We start from the raw sequence: 22487 nt of genomic DNA, 5'->3' as shown, positions 1-22487 counted from the left end.
TAATGCACTGTCTCCTGTCTTGCTCCAGATAGCTGAAGGTGGCTGCGGGAAGTTTTAATATGTTGTTCCTTCTGCAGAAGCATCCATCAGGGAAACAGAAATGGGGAAGGCGATAAGATCAGCACCAGCCCCATTTCATATGCAGTGCTGCAGACACAGGCTACACCCTTGGCAAAGCACCTCATTAACTTGCCACGTAGTTGGTGGTGGGCACACAGACCTGGCAAACATATAATTACTGTGCTAACGGGGGAGCTGCCACTTGCTAGTGCTGCTGAGATATGTATGTATGTATCTACCTCAGCTGCTTTTATATTCTGCTAAATATTAAAGGTTGTTTCTTTATAACTAAGGGCTCTGTTGAAGTAATAGGGAACTTGCATTTTATTTTCTGTTTGATTGAATCCTGAATTCGGTGCTGAAAGCAAGAGACAAATTCATATTAACAAACCTAACCCTTTCCATCAAGGAAATTTGATTATAACTAAAACCCAAATGTTTTCTCCTTCTGTATCTATTTGATTGTCTTTTAATGTTAAAAAACATCAAATTCTTTTTGAAAACTGATGTAAGAAGAAAGTCATGAACCTTTAAAAGTATTTTTATTCACTTTCACAATTTATGATTATTAGAAGGAAATGTGATTTGTGTGGCTTGAATTAAGGGATGACATCCTATGGTTACCAATGTTCTGAAGAATTTGCAGCTGTTTGGTTCATTTTTCTTCTGCTGAAGACTGCAATGAGACCTATCCACAAGGCAGTGGTGTTTCTTCTTGGGGCAGGTGATGTGATTTGTTTGCTGGGACCTGAGGCCTCTGCTTGCAAGGCAGGGAAGGGAATTGTGAGCAGAGGTTTGATCTCTGAAGGTGACTTCATGTATTTATATACATCATTGTACAACCTTGCATGCTTTGTTTTGTTTTTTTGTTTTTTTTTTTTTTAAAAAAAAAAAAGGCCCATGCAATGGAAAAATAATATGATAGATGATCAAATCGGAGCAAAGCCTTATGATTAACTTTTGCTGGTTTACTTGCATTTAAGGTTCTTGCTTCGATTACCTGTTTTGGAGGTTTTTGTGATTTATCAGTTTCCTTTATTTTGATTAAGAGAGTAATTGAAGCAAATCCCTGCCATACAAGATACCAAGATCAAATGCAGATCATATTTAAAAGGATTTATAATGAACTGTTCTAAAAACTTCTACTGGTTTTCTCTGGTGCATTCAAATGCATTTTTTAAAAGCTGCTGATGTAAAGCTCAGATTATATATTAAGAACTTAAAGGGTCTTTTCAGTATAAATTTGGGGCTATTCTGTATGTGAGATAACATTGCAGATCTTTAGGAGGTGAAATGCCAAAAGTGTGTCCCTCCATAACCTCTCATTCCTGTGGGTGACTTTGTAGGACAGGAGCCTTGCCCTTTAAAAACCTCCCAATGAGTAGGACACTGGTGCAGTGTTACTATGTGGTATAGACCCTTTCTTCACTCCCAAATATTGGGAGGTTGCATCTGAAGTTTTCTAGAAGCTCATTGCTCAGAATAACTTGATGCTGTCTCTGCTTTGAAATGTTTTAACGAGACGTGGTTTAACCCAAAGGGAATGGATAAATTCCTGTAGCTGGACTGCAGTACTGTTTTTGCCTTCTGCAGTCTGTTGAATCTATTTGGTACTGAGCATACACACCTGATTAACTAGTCATTATGCAGGACATCCCCTGCTCTTACTGCACACTTCTGCTCTAGCTCTAAAACAGCGATGTCTGTATTAACAGAAATACTGTACTGCACTATGAGAAATCTGTTGAAATAGAGAACCGTAAAGGTTGAAAAAGTTAATCATGTGAAAGTCTGTATATATGTGTAAGGTTACTCTTCCATGTCAGGGTTTGTGGCACTGTTAGTGCCTCATTGGCTGTGGTAGGAGCTGGTAGCCCAGGCCTCCTTGGGAAGTCAGTCAGGAAACTGGTTAGGAAGAGTGTAGGAAATATCAAGTGAGGTATAATGCATAGCACAAGGTACTTTCTAAGCTTGAATTTATGTTCTACCAAATCTGCATGTTACAAAATGCCACTGTGTAGGGTGGTTATTACAGTGCTGTATTGTAATGTAAATAATGTGGTTTCTGTTTTGTAACCACTAGAAAATGCTGTTTGGAGTAGAGCAAACAACAGACAGAAGTAAAGGGCAAAAGGTGAATGTTACACAGCCGTTGCTGAGCGGATACTCATCAACAATCAGTCAGCTTATCTTTTATAGACAGCACAAATGTAGGTATCTACACTTCTACCTAATCAATTTTTACGTGATTTCTTCAGAATTGTGCTGCACTCTCTTGGCATTGATGAGTGGGAAAGCCAGAGGAAGACGAGTGTAAAATGTTTTGCCTGTGTACTGAAATGCCTATCAGAAAGTTTTGGGTTTTGGATTGCTTGAGCTGCTATCAGATTAATTTAAAAACAGTTGTCTTTCATGAGGGAAAAAAATCCACTTGTGGCCTACAAGGGGGGAGAAAATACAGCATTCTTCCAAGTCCTCCTCCTTTCTATCCTGGAGTGGAGATGTCATGTATGGTTGAGCATGCTGCTGAGGTACACTGAATTTTACAGTCTCACAGACGTGCTCCTATGAGCTCAAGAAAGCAAAGGATGTTTTAGGGACCTAAGTAGTGAAGTACTGCAGGTGACATCTCCCAGAAAAGTGCTGCCCGAGCCATGGCAGGGAGGGGAATGGTGACTGCTAGAGCTGCACTTTGGGAAGCAAATCTGCCAGAAATAGGGAGCATGGAAGTACCAAGTTCCTGTTCTCAGTTCTGGTTATCAGTGGGGGTAGGGGTAGTCATTAAAAAGCTCAGAATGGTAAAAGGTGAGAATGTGAATACTTCATGCTGTCTGAAATGTTCAGTGATGCTGCAGAGGCTGTCAGTGCTTTTGCAGATGTTAGATAATACAGGTGAGGTAATTCTGAGAGCCCCATCAGTGACAATGGAGGTACTGATACCCTTCAGCAAACTAGGTGTGAGAAGGCTGGGAAGGATTTGCACCTGAGACAGCTTCATCTGGTTGTGCTGTATGTAAACAGAGAAAAACGTGTCAGAACTCTAGGCTGTGTGGCCAACATTGTAACATCCAGAAGTAAGCCAGGGCTTTAGAGATGAGCTTAAGGGCTTTGCAGAGAAGTGTGGGTTTGGACATGACATTGGCAGTCACCGTTATCTTGAATCCAATAAACTGATGAAAAAGGTGTGAAAATAAAATTAAAACAAACAAAGAAAAAGGCCCACTGAGAAAACTTCAGATTTAGGTTCTGTTCAGTGCTGTTACTTTACAGCGATGCCAGTGAAGCACAGATTGTCAGCTGCTGGCGTTTGTTTCAGCAGAAAGCTGAAAGAAGAACCTTTATGCTGTCTGATATTGATGCTGGAGTCTGGGGATTACGGATGTATAGAGAGACACAAGGCAAAACAGTGAGAGAGTCGATATGATTTGGGGCTCCAGAAGTTGCTTCTGCCGTATGGAAATGATGCTGTATGTCTCTTGCAAGAAAGAGGTAACTTCAAGGTCACAGAAGATTGCTGCTCCATGCTGTGGAATAATAGGTGATAACACAGGTGGATTGCTATAGTGCAGGTGATGAGTCTTGATGTTTCATAAGCTCTCCATGACTGTGGTAGCTTGAAATGAAAGATGTTATGGTTTCAGGACACAGCGCAACCTAGACAAATGAATTTGTTATCCAGTGATACTTGAAACAGACTTATGTCCATCTCAGCAGCCTAAGTCATCTCAAGGACTAGCTGAACACTGCTGTCAAACTCACTTCATAGTTTGACCGTGTCAATTTGGGTGCTTTGCTTTGCTTAGGGAAAGGCAGGAGGGCAGGTGGATGACTCCTGAGGACAGGGCGAGCTTGGTGGGGCTTCCTCAGGACATCTGAAAGATGTTAACAGAGACTGAACGCAGAATAAATTGAGGCTTCTGCAAGAATATTAAGCACTGCATAAAAAGCTTCTGAATCCTTTTCCAGATTTGTCTTGTGATTCTTTGCTCCGTGCAGAAAATATATGGCCAGAAATGCTGATATCAAGTGAATCATCTGTGTTGTTATATCGTAGGTAATGTTTTTGAGAAGCTAAAACAAGCAATACACTGGGAGTCTAGTAAAACATATGTATCGTGAAAATGATACATGATTGCTGTTAAACTTTATAAATCTTTTATAGGGTGGTAAATGCGCTAAAACCAGCTAGGCTGGAAAAAGTATGCAAATTAGGAACGAAATGGAAATTGAGAAGGCTAACAGGGAAAGGAGAGATACCTGCATTTGCAAGAGTACACGAGAAGAGGATGTTCCTTGCATTACATCTGCCTCTGCATAATCCAGCTCTGAGAACTGAGGAGGCACAGCTGGTTGGGGCTTAGCGGCAGCAAGTTCAGGTGAGGACTTGGAGCCTTTCCTCGGGAGGGAAACGCAGCGGAGAATTCTTGGAAGCTGCTCCACTCCCTGTGAAGGCTGCTGTCTGCCTTGCCAGTGCTCTCTGGTGGTCTGCTCTCTGCTCAGGCTTGGTGTGTGGTGTGAGAGGACTGGTTAGGTAATGTAATATTACGGGACAGAAGTTCTGCCAGTTCATCTTCATAGCTGGTAGTATGGAGGTGCTCTGAGAGACATCAGCAGCTACAAGCAGAATGAGATTTCAAATACACTTTCATACTTCTCCCTTCCAATTTGGTCATTGCATCCATAACCTCTTACAGAGTCAACTTGATGTTTCTTTCCCTGTCTGAGGCTGGCAGTAGGGCGGTGATGGGCTGATGCTGCAGCAGGGGATGTTTGTTTGGGAAGCGGTATCTTTTTTCACAGAGGATCACAGCTCTCAATGTACTTAAGGGCTCTTGTGGAATAGATCGTGGGGAGATGGTTGAGTCTGCAGGATGCCTGCTCTGAACACCTGCAACACCCCTTCAATAACTGTGTGGGGAGCTGGTGGGGATATGGCCCACCTGCATGTTAGGAGTAACTTTGGAAAGAGTTTCCAGTTTTATCAGTGCATGTCACTGGCAAATTAACCAAATTGGAGTGTTCATTAGGCTTTGAGAGTTGTGAAGGTGCTCATCCACTGCTGGAAATGCCTGGGAGATCGAGTGTAGTTCTCAGCTGTTGATATTGGGTTGTGAGCTTTTGCATCCCCAGAAGAGCCTGATTTGAAGTGAGGGGAGGCAGGTCAAGGGCAGCGTGCTCCGGTGTGATGCCTGTAAACATGTGGTTGATGGTTACTCATCTAGGAGTGTCAGTACTGGCATTTAACTGGGCAGGAACCTTAATCCAACATAAATTGTTATGAGCCTTTCAATTCCCACAAATTAAGGCTTCAGCTGAAAGTTTCTTTCAAAGTGCAGGAAGATTTTCTAGCACTACGATTTGTGATGTATTATTTGTCTACCCTTCTGATTCAATTTTCTGTGTGCTGCTTGACTGCTGTGAGGAGAAAAGCCAAATGGACGGAGGTTGTGGTGCAGCTTTGTATGTGAGCACACTGCCTGCAGGCCTGGGGCTCACAGCGAGGGAATGGGGTGCAACATGCAGCTGCTGGACTGTGTACATTTTTGAGCCCCTACAGTACGTGTGGGATGTCAGAGCCTTGGGCTGTGCTGAGCAGTGCTTTGCTGCAAGTGGGTCCTCATTGCATCAGTTCTCTGCTTGGATTTGGTGCTGGCTGATTTAATCTTAAAAACATCCGTCAATTTCTCACTTATCTTCCTACTTTAAATTGTAAGATATATTGAAGTGCTTTTAATTTTCTGTTGGGATTCTGAGCCCCTTAGGATGCATTGAGGATATTGTTTGCAAATTTTATGATGCAGCCATGAAAGACAGAAAACTTCCTTTTCTGAAATAAAGGAGATTCTCATTCAGCAGCGTGATGTGTAGATCTGGTCTTTAAGGAAAAGAAACACAATAGTGGAGGACTGTAAGAGCAATATTTATGGAGGTATTTTTTCCCCTATTATAGCTAGGGTGCTTATTTTTAGATGGAGACCTGATACTATGCCAGTCCCAGACAATCAATTTCATCTCAAATAATATAGAATGTGCTGTCAAATTATATATGGTAATTGATTATGAGCTTGTATATAATGTATTATTACATCTTATTTTTAGCCTGGTTTGTTAGTGCCTCTTAGCCTGCTGCAGTCTAAACCAAATTTCATAGAGAGGTAGATGTCTCAAAGGCAATTATGTTTCTATACACATAATGAAAGCTGGTCGCTGCCTGAAGTAGACAGTCAAAATTAATGCTTCTGTTGATGGAAAGGCTGCAGCATGTGTGGTGAGCATCATGTCGCTTTGGGATGATAATGCATGTGTGTGATTTGAGGCCTCTTCACGGCTGCTGACTGGGGCTACAGGCTGAAGTTAGAGGTGCTATAGGGTGTACAAAAGGGTGAGGAGGTGTGAAGAGGAGTTGGGGATGTGGATGAGACAGTGAGGCAGCTGAGGTTGTGTAGGAAGCTTGAAGAAAGAGTGTGGGCATCTGTGGTACATCCATACATAACCATGCTTTGGTACGCCTATGGGATGATGATTTAATAAGATGAAACAGTGAAGGAAATGTGCAGAAAGTGCTTTCTTTTTTCCTGATGCAATTATAATATTTTAATTTCTTTTGAAATGAGACTAACTTCTAGCGAGGAGAATGGGTAGGTGCTGTCTAGATTTCATTTACTGTGTTTTACATCAGAAGCCAACATAAGATGCTTAAAAGGCTGCACTTCTGCTGGAGACAATGAAAGATAGAGAAATCGTGCCAAGCAATGTCTTGATTCAAGAGTAGGCAGTGTGCAGGGACGAGGTGCCTCATACGTTGCCATTTTCTCTTGTATGATGCTTGATTTCCTGTGAGCACAGGAATTTGCTGTGATTCAGAGTAGAGTCTAAAAATATAAATGGCCGTTCATGATATGGGCTATGGTTCATTTTCCAGTTATTTTCCTTGGAATGATAAACAGCTAAGCTAGAACTGCGCATAACCACCTTTCAGCAGTGTGTTAAGAGGCACATGCAGGCTGACTAAATACAGCTTTAAACAGGCTCAAGTTTGGGGTCTCTATCATACAGTTTGGTTTGTGTGTGTCTGCTCACTGCTCTTTGCAGCTGTGTTTCTCTGGAAAGCCTTCATTTTCCTGATATTCTTAAACTATTTCAGAATCAGAAGAAAATTGCACTTCGAGTTTTGAGGATTTAATGTTGGATTTTTTTCTTTCTTTTCACTTTGGTTCAAAATATGATTTTCTTTCTTTCCTGTGGTATTTCTAAGAGGCTATGGTAGATGAAACGTTACTGATGAACGCAGTTAATAAGTACATTAATGAGTGCATTTTATGTATAGGACTGCTTATCTGCATGCATTAAATGTTCTGGGATTTAATCCAGAAATGTGGTTTCCCTTCTGGAAATGAAGTAAAAAGAGTGTTAACCGAGTAATTTGTGTTTGACGTGCATTAAATTACAAACAAGTTTCGTTTGAGTTCAGTGCCAACAGGATCAGGTCTGGCACTGCAGTAGCTTGTATCACATGAGGTAACTTTCCCTTATACAGCATTTGTTAAGCACTCTTTTTATTTCAGATAAAGATTTAGGGAGAGCTTTTGGTCTCATGACTTTTTTTTTTTAAGAACTTGAAAATTATATCATGAAAAATTCATGATCACTTCACTAATTAAGAAGTGTAAGCATCAGAGTTGATCTAGACAGAATTTCTTACCGTTTCTCTGCACTAACATTACATCCTGTGGTACAGCTTCCAGAACTGATCCGTTCAGAAGGAATCTGCTTCTTTATGGAGGCTTAGTTCCTTGCATGAGCTGTCTTTAACATTTCTAATCTATCTTAATGTTTCCGTTATTCTGTAGCACAGCATAATAGCTTTTATTAAGATACAAGGTTAATTTTAATCCCCAAATAACATTGACGTGTTAGGATTATATATATGTGTGTGTAGCCTTTTTATTCTCAGTATGTCTGGAAATTGCAGCAAGCCTAATGGACACTTATTTTGCACAGGCTGCTATTTTAGCCCCCTCAGGCAATTGGAAGAGAATTTGCAATAGTATATGGAATGTGAATAATTTCGGATACATTCCTTTTTCATTTCTTGCAGCTACCAGTGCAAGAGGCTGGTTTTTGGAGGTTCTCATCCCCAGCTTTCTGCAATCCTGACCCATTTATGCCATTCTGAAAGGAGCACCTGAAATCATGGCTCACATCTGAAAGTACTGCTGAATGAGTGATTTGTTTTAGTGATTTTTTTTTTTGGACTGAGTCCTTGCCAACATCTTTTTTTTTTTTTTTCGAATCATAGTTTGATTTATAAATTGATGCTGTAAATGATGGTTTGCTATGGGAAGAACTTATTTTAAAATGTGGTTTTTGACTCTTGACACTTTGAAATAAGCATCACATCTGTATTTAAAATACATACTGTAGGTGAAGTAGAAGTTACAGCAGATACTTCAGGAGGATTGTTTGACCTGCTTAATGCCAATCTTTAGTAGAGAATAAATTTGAAAAGCTTGCATGAAAACAGTTATCTACTAATCTGCTCAGAAGTTAGTAAGACAAAAAGGGATTATGGATTTGCAGAAACTTCTCTGTACTGAAAGGGAAAGCAGCTTCTGGTGGGGTTGTTTGGATGATGTCAGGGTATGGGCTTGGTAGGCATGCTCCATCACAGCACCCTGTGTGGAAGTGTCTGTGTGGAAGCAGAAAGGAATTATCTTGCTGTACTGTTCATTCCTGATGAATCAGTGCTCACAGAATGATACATTTATTTTTAGCTGAAAGCAACTCCTGAATCCTCTCTGGTGAGAAAAGGTACATGAAAGTGAAAGCTGGCAGCTTGTGGGAAGGGAAAATAGGGAAGGTTGGTATTCTGACTTATTTCCCTCTACAAGCTGTTTTGCATTGACAAACAATGCAATTTAATACAACAAATATGTAAAGAGGAAAAAAATAGCAGACTGTTCATCTGGTGTTCTGGTGTGTGTCATGTGAGTGTGTGAAGCATCCATTGAAATGCTGCTGAAACTGAAGCCTTTGAGTGTTGTGTACCAGTCTCTGATAACGTTCAAGTGCACCGTTGAGTGGTGGAGCACAAGTGGTACGCACAGCATACATTTGGGCACTAAAATAATTAAGCAGGTGCATTTGCTGGAGCTTTTACATTGCTGTTCACCTGGCACTTGAGAGGACTCGTGGGGTTTCCTCTTGAAATAGGCAGGAAAGTTGGAGACCTGTCCCCTGCTCCAGAGCTTTTCCCTTGTCTGCAGCTGGGGAGGGTCTTGTAGCTCCTGGGGTGCAGGGTGGGCTCTGCTGCTGTGCCCTGTGGACACCAGTGCTGTGTTAGGGCACAGCAGCTCTTCTGTTGTGTTACTGAAACAGGTATTTCTTATAGCCCGAGGCACCACTTCAGCAACTTCTAATTATTCTTTCTCCTTCTTGTTTAACTAGGGGCTTTCTGTCCATAATTGGATGTGATTCCCTATTACATGGGCTCTCCATGGTGAGCTTCATGGGTAGGTACTTTCTTTAAATAATTGACTGTCTTCTCTAGTTGTGGCAGGTCTCTGTGCACATTTCATCTTACTTTCACCTTCTTTGTGGCTGTGCAGCAATTTGGGTCTCATAGCCTTTCCCAGTGCACCAGTTTGCAGTGGGGATTGTTTAGAAAAGTAACTGGCTCAGTGCTTTGCTGCTTTGATTACCTGGAAGTCAAATTGCTATTAGAATGAGACTGTCTCAGGCTAGTTCTGATGCTGGTGCAAGTTTTATGAAGAAGAGCAGTCATTTCTTAGGAGTGTTGTGCAAATCTCTGATAGTAATTGGCCTAAGCCAGAAACAGTCAAACTCCTTTTGTTCTTTTTCCTTAGTAGAAGTGTTTCTGTAATGTTCACTCATGGCTTAAATGATTTTTCCCAGTGTGTCAGTCTTAGTGCTAGCAAGAGAAAGATATCTGAGTTAGCTGTCAGCTCCTCCTGCCCCGTGACGCCAGCTTGGCCTCTCTGGGGTGTGTGCCATCGGCTCCTTGCTCCTGGCTGTCACCTCTTCCATGGGATCCAATGGCTGTTCTGTGTTGGAATGCTGGCAAATACTTCAAGCGAGTGCTGAAAGCAGAGATTAGAGTTTGGAGGGTTCTTGTGGCCTAGGCAAGGTGATCTTCTAAGGTGGTCCTGGCAAAGGAACCTACAGCTTATGATTCAGTGCAGTTATGAACCTGCCTTTTCTATCTGTACTTGCAGCGTGCTCATCTGAAGATAGGTTATGTGCTGCTACTTCAGCACAGCGTTTTATCTGCTGCAGATGTGTGCACATCACAGTGCTCTGTCTGAAGGATGAATTGTGTGTGCAGGTGCCACTGGTGCCCCGGCACCAGCTAGATCAGTCGGATGTGTCCTCAGCCCACAGACTTGGCATTGCCTTACATCCCTAACAGAACCCTTATAGAGACATTCTTAAAGCACTTCAAGCTCTTCTTGAGTACATTCCAGAAGACTAAAAATATGTAGCTTGTGATATTACCTCTATTTTGTGTGAGAAAACATGTGGCTGTGTTTTTCTGCTAAATGTTGCATATTGTGTGAGTTTTCTTGTGTCTGTTCTTATTAGCTATTCTAAAATGCAAATGTGCAATTGATTCTTAAGTCTCAGATGCTGCTGAAAACATCTACTAGGTATAGATTTATATAGGTAAATGTTCATCACTAGTGTTGCAGCATATAGAAGTATAGTGGAACACTGTTTTTACATGTTTTACATCTAACACAGCTTTTTGCTCCTCTTCATGCCTGTACTTTCACGTCTTGTGATTTGGAGAGTTTGGGATTAAAATGAAGGAAGAATGAAGTACAACATAATCCATTTACACCTACTTCCACAGTCCTTTATTATGGTGGCTAATTTGTGTGTGGGTAGGTTTTATCAGTGAGCATCTTTCCTTTGGGATGGATATTGATGATATTTTAATGCTGCTTCAAGCTTAGTCAGTGTATGCAATGCTTTGGTAGATTAGTTGCACAGATGCAAAGAGCTATTGCATGTAAAATTTTTTTTTTAGAATGCTTGTTACAAAACCAATTGTAATGATCATTGAGGTGTTTAACCTTAAGTATTGCAGCTGGAAGCAGACAAACTTTGGAAAATTGCTTGGAAGTCATTGGTAAGAAATAAGGTTGGAGAACTGAGTCGTCTTTCTGTTTGCAGTTTGTATTACGTTTGTCTGAATGGCTAGAGGTCCAGGAAAACCAAAACAAGTTTTATGTTCTGCTATAAGCTGTTTCTATGCTTCTGGGCTTAGGGTGGCTTTTTCTTTTTCTTTTTTTCCATCAAATTATCTTCAAGGGAAGAGAGTTGTATTTCTTCTTGCTGTTCACCCAGTTTACCTCGTTCTTTGTGCTTGCTTGTTTTAGGCTGTGAGCACCACTGGCATCAGAACTGAAGACACGAGAGCTACTAAATAGGATTACATTAAAATCATTATTTAGTTGAGCTCTTACACATGATTAGGAGATTGTTTTGCTGAATTGCAGTATACAGAGGTCCTTGATGAGGGAATTCCAAGTTGCTTTCAGCATTCATTAACACAGAGTCCAACCCACTGTTAATTGTATCTAGAAGGGAAGATAACAGGAAGGCAGAGCCTGTCATTTTAAGCAAATTGATATCTGAAAATGTGCTCTTACCTGTAAGCCAGGGGAAATTCTTCCCCCAGGACAACAAATTTTCTAGTTTTGTCCTCTACCTTCATTGTGGACTGTGCCTAAGAAACAATTGCTGGCATGACAAAATCCCAGTCTTCAAGTAGAATGGGGGACAATTTCCACTTTATACAGATCGGTCTTTTTGTGTAACTCAAAGCAATTGCAGCCCTTTAAAAAGACTCATGTACTGAAGAAAAATGACGTAGTAAATGGAGTTTTGAGTCTAGCAGTAACCCAGTTCCCTGCTGGTTTTACCACATGAGGAAAAAAATATAAGGACAAAATTATGACCCAGCTCTTCTGCTGCCTCTGCTGAATATTGTTTGGTAGACCAGTTTTTCAAGAAATGCCTGGGACTCGCAATGTATTTACACAAATCTGGCATAAAATTACAATTTAAAGGGCAGAAGTAATCAGATGTATTGGATTGCTGCTACTGTCAAGTCATGTGTTTAGTTCAGATTCCCATCTCTCTGATGGAAGAAAATGCTAAAGGACAGTACAATAGTTCAAACCATGGAGAAGACAAGCCTGAGAATGAATGCGGATTTTAATATTGGAAGTGTTTATAGCAGTGTATGTACTTTCAGCAGGCAAGAATATATGAGACTTGGGAATTTATCAGCAAGGGAGATTTTATGTAATTTAAAGCACACCATTTCATTGAGGAAGCTGGTAATCTCTGTGAATATAAAGGTTGACTCAATTTTTATTTAAATTCTGGAACACACAGAAAATGAATACTGAAGTAAACTTCTGTCAGTGTGAAGAATTGTACGAAAGCTTTTATGCATTAGTTGACTCATTCATTTATCCACCTGACTTGGAGGAGTGCAGTATATAGGGAATAATATCTGTCAGACTTTTGCAAGTTAATACGTTCTGATAAGTGTCCATAGACTAGTAAGAAAACCACGTTTCTAATTTCTTTTTCAGAACAAATGAGTGTTTTATCATGCACTATTCACCACAAAATCTCCTGGTCAAAATGCAAGTCAAGGCTTGGTAATTGGAACTCAAAATGTTGGACTCCCTCCTCTTGTGTTCTTAAAATACACCTGTTAGCCAGGCTTGGCACCCTGAGAGCTGTTCTCAGTCCTTCCCCTGCAGCAGTGTTTTACATTCCTTGCAGGCAGCTTAGAGTTGTGCCCAATATGTCCGAATAGATAGGTTTTACTTTTCCATTAATAATGCAACAGAGCTTTGAAACAAAACTAGCCAGGGAACATCATGAAATTATTTGGTATAGCGTTTGTTGTGTATTTTCTTTTTTTTCTTTTTCTTTTTTTTTTTTTTTTTACTCAAATTGAATCTGATCTGGAGTGTGTTTATTAACTTGTATAGTTAGTTTTTAACTTATAGTTAAAAAAATGATAGTCATGTGCTGCATTAAATACATAAGAATGAAGTGCCTAACTTTTTAAATTGCAGTTGTTTGTGCCTGTGAGGACTGTCTGCTTGTTTTGGAGAGAAGTGTGAGGAAAGCTTAAGAATGTGTTGAAAGCAAGCGTCACCAATTGATAACAGCAAAAGAAGTCAAAGATCGTAATAACATTTAATATAGACTTCAGTAATATGATAATATTAAAAGTAATTATGATAATGAATTCATGCAAGGCAACCTTAACTTCAGTGTTTTTTTTTTTTTTTTTACATTGTAATTATTTTCAGCTCTCAGATTGGTATGGTGTACTGTGTTGGATATAATGTAGTGTGTCTGTGCTGTTTCCTTCATAAGCTGGTCCAGAAAGGGGAGGAAGCAGAAAACAATGAAGGAGAAAATGTGGGAGGCAGGGAAAATGACCCCAGGGAATCAGAACATAGGAGAGGGGAGATGCAAGTGAGCAAAGACCTCATTAGGAGAAGGAACAAAACGTTGTAATGGGGTGAGAAACCAAGCTGAGAGAAGGTGGCAAGTGTCATAAAATTACATCCATTATCTTTTAGAAGAAATCGACTCATTTAAGGTGGGAAAGAATTAGAGGCAGAGGATAAGGAAGAGTTTGGGCAGTGAGAAAAAGGTAGCTAGGAGTAGATGTGCAGCAGGTGATTAAGCTAAAGGGCAGAAGGAGATGGCAGGGCTGATTAAAGAAAAGAGAATTATCCTGTGATGGAGGAAAGCTGCTAGGTTTGTAGGATTTGCAGGAGCTGAAGTACAAGTTGAGATCTGATGTCAGTTGGCATGAGCTTCATAGTCTAAGCCCTGCGTTGGGCAGCAGAAAAAAAACCATTGAGGGTGGTGTAGAATAGCTTATGTGATTCATAGCTGCCTGATCCTGCTTTCAGCAGGAGACTGGGCTAGAGACCTGCAGAGGAAAGTAGGGAGCTGCCAGCTGCAATTAGCCTGTCCTCCAGTGAGCACAGAACGAGCAGGCCTGATGGTGGTAGTCAGAGTGGTTGGAATGGGTGTGCTGTCAGCAAGTAGCATGGTGCAGATGGCTGTGCTGGGAAGGATGGGTGTCAGACGAAGCTCATGTTTGGAGAAAAGAGGCCAAGCAGAGGAGAGGAGATACAAGAGGTACAGTAACCACATAAATTCATCATGGTTTGCTAACCACGTTAGCAGAACTAAGGGTGGAAAGGTGACTTAACCTCACACCCATCTTATTCAGTAAATCTCCACCTGAACGGCATTAAGAGGTCATAAAATAGAAAGTTTCTTTGAAATTAAGTTGAAAGTGCCTGTTCCAGTGAATAAGGTCACTGAAGTAGGGCTTGAGATCATTGAACATTGAGAACTTTGCAATCAAAAGCAAAATAAGCCTTCATCCTAGAAGTTGAAGTTGGTGACGATAAATGTGGGGGTTAGAAGGAATGAACCAAAAGTAATGGGGTAAAGAGGAGATGGTCAGAATTTGAACATCAGTGGAAGTGGTATAGAGGAAAAAATGCTCTTGGATTTGAACATCAGTGGAAGTGGTATAGAGGAAAAAATGCTCTTGGATTTAGTATTTAGAGGAGGAGAAATAGGATGAATAGAAGAAATTAAAATTCTTGAGTGGAGGCAGAGAAATTTCCAGCCCTGTTTGATCCATAACACCGAGTGTGAGAGAGAGCTCTGCAGATCCCTCAAATTCTCCACCTGTGATTCTTGCTGATGTGAAGAGGAAGAGGTGGCAGATGGCTCAGTGTTGTTGTTAGTGATGTTTTTTCCTTTTTTTTTTTTTTTTTTTTTTTTCCTTGGAGTAGGTGGTTCTAAACCAACAGAGGAGTAAGAGAGTCAAGGAGAGAGTCTACAAGAAAGGTAGAAAAGGAAATGAAGGGAAGAAGTGAGGAGGAGGTGAGCATTTCTCTTGACACTGATAATTTTGGTTGTTGTATTCTGTGGAGCAAGGAGGGAACTGCCTGCAAAATAAGAGAACCTGAAAGATCTTGGATTTGTGAAAGTGTTTCCCTAGGTTTGGCCAGGGTAGGAGTTTCATTCTGTCTGCCACTTGGGTAGTAGATTTTGTTTGCTGTGCTCAAGTGCTTGAATGCATGAGCAGGATTGTTCGAGCTGAACTGGCAGAGAAAAATTTTTACAGGGTGTGTACTTTTAATGTGGGAAGGAATGTTAATCACAAGCTGGACGCTTGTGGACTGTGTAGGTAGAGAAGCCAGAGTACAGTTTAAGTTACCAGTAGCACATTGAGACTCTGATATATGAAATTAGTGGATAATTTTCTTAGGTCACGCTCTTTCCCATAAACCAAACTCATCTGCTCTCCTACGGGGAGATGGAACAACTGGGCTGACTTCTCATTATCTCTTCCTATGGTGTATCCTTATTGCATTACTGCCAGGTAGATGCAGCAGCTGCTCATCAAGCCACTGCAGGACTCCTCTGTTAATTGAACTGTAATGGGGGTGACAGCAGGGAAGGTCAGGATGATGGGACCAGTGATATAACGTGAACTCTGGTAAGAACAACTGGCACGGGCAATTGACCTTGCTTAAATAATATTACACAAGGGGCTTTTATCAGTTGGTGTCAGATGATTATTTTTTCATATCAAAGCTGTGATAGTGTCAGGGACCCCTGTGTGAATCATATTCAATTGTGTTCAAGGCAAGTATATTTCTCACCTTAAGGAGAATTGAGTTTCCTACGTGTTAAAATACAGTGAGTGACTAACCAGTGACGAGAGAATACAATGGGGATGGAAATGTTAACAGAAAGTTTTTTAATAGATATCTGGTTTTTCTTAACTGATCGCTCCAATTTATCTGAAGGGTGGCATTACCTTTCGAACTGCAACTTCATGGTATTTCAATATATATATTTTTTGGTCATGCACAGTTAATCTTAGGGTGAAAGCAGTTTTTAAAGAAATGTGCAGATTTTATTAATGTCTTTGGGGTGAGAAACGTATTCCTACATCTGGTTCTGAGGCTGTCAAAGCATGTGGAAGTGACCGAGTTCGAGGCATCCTGATGCCCATTCTGAGCCAAAGCATAAATCTGGCATTTCTTCCGCTTCAGAGGAGGTGATGTGATGTATGCATCATTGGCAGGAGCTCGTTTTTCCTGGGTCCTGCCAGTGCACGTGGGGGGGCGAGGTCTGCAAAGCCCTTCCTGGAGATGCGCAGTGGCACGAGGCAGTTGGCTTCAAGCAGCAGCTTGCATGGTTCTGAAAAGCTACTTATAAGCAACCACAACTTTTTATTACAAGCCACAGATTACATTGTGTTACTCGTAGTGTGTAGGAGGAAGTCAGCAGAGCACTTATAAAAGTTGGTTGGTTATAGAGTGCGGTGCGTGCATGCTGGCATCACTATGTATGTTTTCTTTTTTCTTAATAACCCCTTTATGTAACATGATGTTTGTGGGCCAGTTGTCACTAATGACTGGGAGATCTGTTGCGAAGTGCAGAGCGAAGGAAAATGAAGTAATCAATAGCCAGGCATCACACAGCATCTTTGAGCTCATTGGCAGCTGCAGCTGTAACCATTTGAAGTGTGTATTCTTACACAAGACCCGACAACACAGTTTGTTTTACTTTTCCAGTAGAAATAAGGAAGCCTGGGTTGTAGGAGATCTTGTTGCAGCACTTTGGTGGAAATGCTTGGTAGGAAATGGAGAACCACTCCTTCTGCATTGATCAGCAGTGGCTGTTTGGCCCGAACTGTGAGTTTGGAGCGTTGCAGGGTGTGTGCTGTGCTTTGCTTTCTCATTCTCACAGCTTTGTACTTCGGTTCATTGAAATAAACAGCTGATGGTAGAAGATGTATTGGGATAAATGTTTGTTTCTGCCTTTAAGTAAGGTTTTGAAATGGGATTTATCTTGTGGCTGTGTGTGTGTCTGTACACATAAGCTTATTTGCATGTAAACTACAGCAAGGTGGTTCCAACAGCCAAATGGTGATGACTGGTTATACAGAAATATAATGTTGTAGAAAATACATTGTTTTTAATTGAAACAACAACAGCAGAAGGACTGTGTCATGTGTTCAGGAGGCAATGAGCTTGCCCTCTGCCTTTGTACCCAAGTAGTCCTGACCGACAGTCTGCTGGTTTTTGCTGGTAATCACCAATACATGGGATTCAGTTTTGAACTCTACATATTCTCTCCAGAACTGAGAACCAAAGTAAAATAGTGACATTTTCCTGCCTATGTTTAGTTAATTGGTCTTGTCAGGTGTGCAAGTGCTCTGCCTGCTGCCTGAAATCCCAGTACACAAATGCCCATCCTGCAGCCAGGAGGGAGGTGTTGTCCCCATCCTGCTCCATGTTGCTCGCTCGCACTGTTCTGACCTTGTGTTGAAGGCTGATAAACCCTGTGTAGTGGCCACATTCCAATAAGGAGAGAAAAAAAAAAACCCTGACCTCCAACCTGCGATACCCTATTAATGTCAAATAATATAAAGTAATATCAGAGTGTAAAAGGAAATCGCCGCAGTAAAGCAATTTAATTTCTGTGAACTGAAAGCACTTGAATGGAAGTGCTGTGGAAATTTGCTGTTGTTCCTGCAGCAGAGGTTATGAGGTGCTTTTTTTTCCCCTTTTTTTTTTTTTTTTTTTTTTTTTTTGAACTGCTGCATTGTAATTGGTGACTTTGAAGCTTTCTGTTGTTTCCAGTGGGAACGATCATGCTGCTAAAGTAGAGAGCTTGCTCTGCTGAGTCTGATTTTCAGGCTTGCCTGTTAAAGGAAAATAATTTCAAATACTAGTTTTCAAAAGGTATTATATTGCTGAATGTGCATTATATGCAATGTTTAGCCGATGAAATGAGAATAATCCTCTTTGAACAACAACTTGCATTTACTGAACTGGTGTTGGAAGCAGTGCCAGCTGCCTTTGCCTTTGTCTGCCTAATTGCAATTTAACAGTAATCCACGATCTGTGCAACTGTGACTGCAGTTCTTTGATAGATCTGTGTTTGAATGGACCTCTGGTTCATCTGCTGCCAATGATGAAAGCCACTGCACAACAGCATATTGACAATGGACTCAAACTTTTCTCTAACCAGTGGAAAATAAACAAAAAGGGACTTGTATTCCTCCAAAGCTGTCGGGTTTTGCTGTTCCTGTGTTGTGCTGTGCTGGCTGCAGGCTTCCAGTGAGCAGCCATCCACGTGTAGGTGCTAAAAGCTTCTGTAGGTTTGGGGCTGGTGCCATATGTTTGTAGGAGAAGTGTCCACTGAGGGCTGTCGGATGCAAAGATCTCCTCAGGCTGACTCAGGAGGTGTGGAAGCAGCAAATTGCTGGTGACGGAGCACGTATAGCAAGAAGTGTTATTTGTGCATGCTCTGTTCCTTTGCACCCTGGGTGTTTGGCATCAGCTGCTTGTCAGGGGTGGGATCTGTGCCTTTGCAGAAGTTTGCTTTGACTTGCTTCAGCCGTTCTTGTTATTTAGTTAAATATGTGACAGTGCACAAGCAGAGTGAAAAGGTTGCTGAAAAGTTGTTGGGCGCTTTCTGTGTTCTGCTTCTCAGAAAGAAATCAATGCCTGAGTTCACAAGAGAAACCTATTGACAGTCCTGAGTATTTTGATCTTAATTGCTCTGTGCTTGTTCCTGCTGTGAGGAGTATGATAATATTTTGAAGAACATTTGTGAAGGTAAATGAGTGCACTTTGAGCGCTAAGACAGGATGAGTAGAACACCAAAAGGTCTGTGGTAGTTAAATACCATTGAGTGGCTAAATACCATTGGCTCACATTTGGACACGTGTTGGGTTGAGTGGTGACTGGTTTCTGGGGAAGGAAATGTCAGGGTACTGCTGGACATGTCTGGGCACCTGGTGGAGCTTCACATCCTCAGCTCTGAGGACACTGCATACCGTGCACATTAGATGCATGGATGGTGGATGCCCAATCCCTGGGTGCATTCAGTGTCAGGCAGGACCAGGCTCTGAGCAATGTTGTCTAGCTGTAGGTGGCCCTGCTCAGTGCACAGGAGGTGGATAAGATGACCTTTAAAGGTCCCTTCCAACTTAAATGATTGTATGCTTGTGGAAAAGTGAGGCCAGTTTTGTTTCAGCTGCGTGGAACTGGTCTTCTGAGCTGAGTTCCCTAGCAAAGTGAAATCATATATATGTTTTGGTACTGAAAGTTGAGTACGTTTCCGTAGAGTACGCTGGGAGCACTTAGCCTGAACGAGATGCAACACAAGTGCCATTTCACAGCACAGTTCTGCTCTATCAGTGTTTTAATTAAAGTCATTCTACTGATGGAAAGTCTATTCTCTGGTGTTTTCTTTAATGTAGTCATAATGCATCAGTTTGAGCTCCCTTGCTGGAACATTTTTCATTGTAATCCAACTTGGCTAAGTTTATAATTAAACTTCCAAATTCAAACCTGCTTTTATTGCGTTTTTGGGACAGATAAAATTTAAAGCAAGAAAACTTAGGGTTCCTAGGTTTTCCCCCCCACAACTCAATGCAAATTAAGAAGCAATTCATTGGCAGAATGGTAATTTCATATCCTTGCTTTCAGACACCAGGATCTTCTCTAGTTTTGAGACAAGAAACAGGTATGACTGAATAGAAGAAAAAAGATGAAATAATTAAGATTTGTGCAGTTTGACTTTGGAGACCACCAAAATACCTGGGCTGGTGAATACAGCCGATTAAAATCATGCCTACCTACAAAGATTTTCATAATTAGATGTTAAGAAATGTTGTTCTAGGGACCTGCTGGACCACGAGACGGTCTGGGGCAGGAGAAGCTTCTCCTCATTTGAGTTGGAAGGGACCTTTAAAGGCTGTCTGATCCAAACTTTCTGCTATGAACAGAGTCAGCTCCACCTCTGTCAGGTGCTCAGAGCCCCATCCAGCCTGACCTTGAGTGTCTTCATGGACGAGGCATCCACCATTTCTCTGGGCAATGTGTGCTAGTGCTTTATTTAATAAGACTGCTGCTCTGCCGTTGCTGCTGCAGACCTGTCTTTCTGCTCGTTTGGGAGAGAACAGAGTTAGCTCTTTGGATAACAGTTTTCCCACAAAGCAGGGCAGATTTCACTGCTATCTGAGGATATAGGGTAGAGTGGAAACGTCCATGTTACCTAGGGATATCATAAGGAGTGGGTTTGTGATGTGCATGCTAAGAAAATGGTTATGTAATTACTGCTTATGTTGACGTTAAGAAAATTTATGCATGATTAATGATGCTTATCTTTGTGGTAGACAACTACTAAATGATTTATAGCCAGCTAGAAGGGCTGCAGTTTCTTCTGTTGTTGCTGCTGCTTAGTGTTTGGGATGATTCTAATTGCATCATATATTTTAAATGGAGAGTGCCACCCAGGTGTCCGTGTAAGCATTTCCATCTCAGACGGGTATAAGTAGGTCAGATTTACCTGTGGTGGGGGAAGGTCATGGCTCCCAGTGAACATGGGGAATTTAATTGGTGTATGACAAGGCTGAAATCGCTTCTCTGGTTTGGATCAGTTCAGGTTGATCATTTTCTAAGTTCAGTTACAAATACTGTACGAGTCCACATTAGTGCAGTGCCAGACTGCGTTTTCCTGAACCAGTGAAATGCTGCAGGGTGTGTGGAGAGACATCTGTCCTGGGGAAGCTGCAGGAACACAGCTGCTCCCTGCTCCACAGCACAGCGTGTGCTGATGGGGAGTAAGAATAGGGCCAGCAATCTGACTTGGAGTCATCTGCCTCCGAGCACTCCTCCAGAGCTGGCGGCTGTCTGACAGTGGCTGGGAGGCAGGAGCAGCTGCAGAGCTCCTTCCATCTCCAGATAAGCAGGGATAAGGCCAGGATACTTCCCTGATGTATGACAGGCTGCCCAGAGAAGTGTGGAGTCTCTTTCTCTGGAGGTATCTAAGACCTGTCTGGATGCCTACGTACCGTAGGAGCCTGCTTTACCATTAGGGCTGACCTAGATGATCTCTGGTGGTCCCTTCCAGCCATTACAACTGATGGACCTTATCTGATTTTTTTTTTTTCTTTTTTTTTTTTTCTGAGCATAATTCCATATGAACCAAACAAAACTAAAGGGATGCTTGTGATTAACCCTTCAAACACACAAAAACAGTGGGTCATTATTTAGTTTTATGAATCTATTAGCGCAGACAATCTCTGAGTCGGAGTGCTAGGATGTTGAATACACCTAGGTGATCAGTTTTGGAGAAGAACTACGTGTTTCACTGTGAAGCACATCTCAAACTTATTTAAGCAGCTACATGAATTTAATCTCAAGAAGGCTCAGTAGAGTCAGTCCTAAATATGTAAGTTTCAGGTTTTTCCCCTTTCTAGTTTTTTCCCCTCTATCTTTGTCAGTTTAAGCTGGCCATGCTGACACGTGTGGGAGCAGAGATATACTGTGACTAAATTTGATGCGAAGTCTTGGTGGCCTTCATAATGTAACTTATTCATGTCTCTGTAGATAGCATATGTTGCCTGTGCAATATTTTTTTATCATATCAGGACAGAGCAGCCACTGTTCCAAATTGTGTTATGTGAACCTAGCTATGCAGAAAATCTTCATTGTGCTTACTGTGGTGTGAATCAGTGGGCTTTGCTCAGCCCTGCTGGGGTAGGAGAGATTAGAATCAGTCTCGTGGTGTCTAATTTATTTCTGGTTTTTCAGACTTAATGTCATCTCTGTTCTTGCTCCATGGGGAGCAGCAGCCAGTTATCTTTGTAGGCTTGCTCGAAGAATGAACATATGTGAAACCCCTTATTTCGGGCAGGAGTCTGCTGCTCTCAGGGATTTACTGGGGCTTGCTGTCCCTTTGAATGCTGAGAAGATGACAGTATGTTTAGGAAGCAGCTGATTAGCACTCCTTGTGCTTCGTTAAAAACCTCAGCATCATTGTCAGCTGATGGGGGAAGTTTCCTTGCACTTGTCCGTTTGTGGCCCTGACCTGTTCAGGACACGTTGTTTTTACTGCATTCTTCAGCAGCTGGAGTGCTGCCCAGCAAATTCAGATGAGCACGGTCTGCACAGGGCTGGGTGCTGGCTCTGGTCCAGTACTTAAATCTGAGCATCTGAATAATTTCTTTGCTTGTATTGCATTTTTGGGTGTGAACTGTGTTGGAGCCAGTATCGCTTACTCCTTCTCTTTCTCTTGACAGGAGGTTGGTGACTGTGTTCTGACCCCGCCGTACATGGTGATGCAATGCTGACAGCACTGGGGGAGCTGCTCCTCCTCAGCTCTTCTGTGTGAGGTGAGCACCCATCTGGATGGGCAAAAAAATTAACTGTAGGATATGTGAGGGCCCCCTCTCTTCTGCAGCTTCTCTGCTGTATTGGCACTGGGGTAATGTTGTTCCATTGAGGTATGAGCCTTCTGCATCT

General features: G+C 41.7%; 1 protein-coding gene across 18 annotated transcripts in view; it reads left to right on the top strand.

The window, feature by feature from the left end:
• THSD7B (thrombospondin type 1 domain containing 7B) overlaps nt 1-22487 on the top strand; it is a 292293-nt gene that overhangs the window by 26279 nt on the left and 243527 nt on the right. For 7 of the 18 annotated variants that reach the window (XM_048953264.1, XM_048953263.1, XM_048953262.1 and 4 more), the window contains exons 2-3: nt 9508-9572; nt 22265-22357. The gene's annotated coding sequence lies outside the window, so the exon portion shown is untranslated. Of the gene's footprint in view, nt 1-8834; nt 8921-9507; nt 9573-14942; nt 15034-15596; nt 15653-21917; nt 21943-22264; nt 22358-22487 lie in introns of those variants that run through there. The other 11 variants (XM_048953272.1, XM_048953266.1, XM_048953271.1 and 8 more) reach the window with 5 other exon arrangements.

The sequence above is a fragment of the Lagopus muta genome, chromosome 8 (genome assembly GCF_023343835.1).
Source record: "Lagopus muta isolate bLagMut1 chromosome 8, bLagMut1 primary, whole genome shotgun sequence".
Classification (NCBI taxonomy): Eukaryota; Metazoa; Chordata; class Aves; order Galliformes; family Phasianidae; genus Lagopus; species Lagopus muta.
The sequence above is the reverse complement of the archived record's forward strand: the minus strand, read 5'-3'. Positions and strand labels throughout refer to the sequence as shown.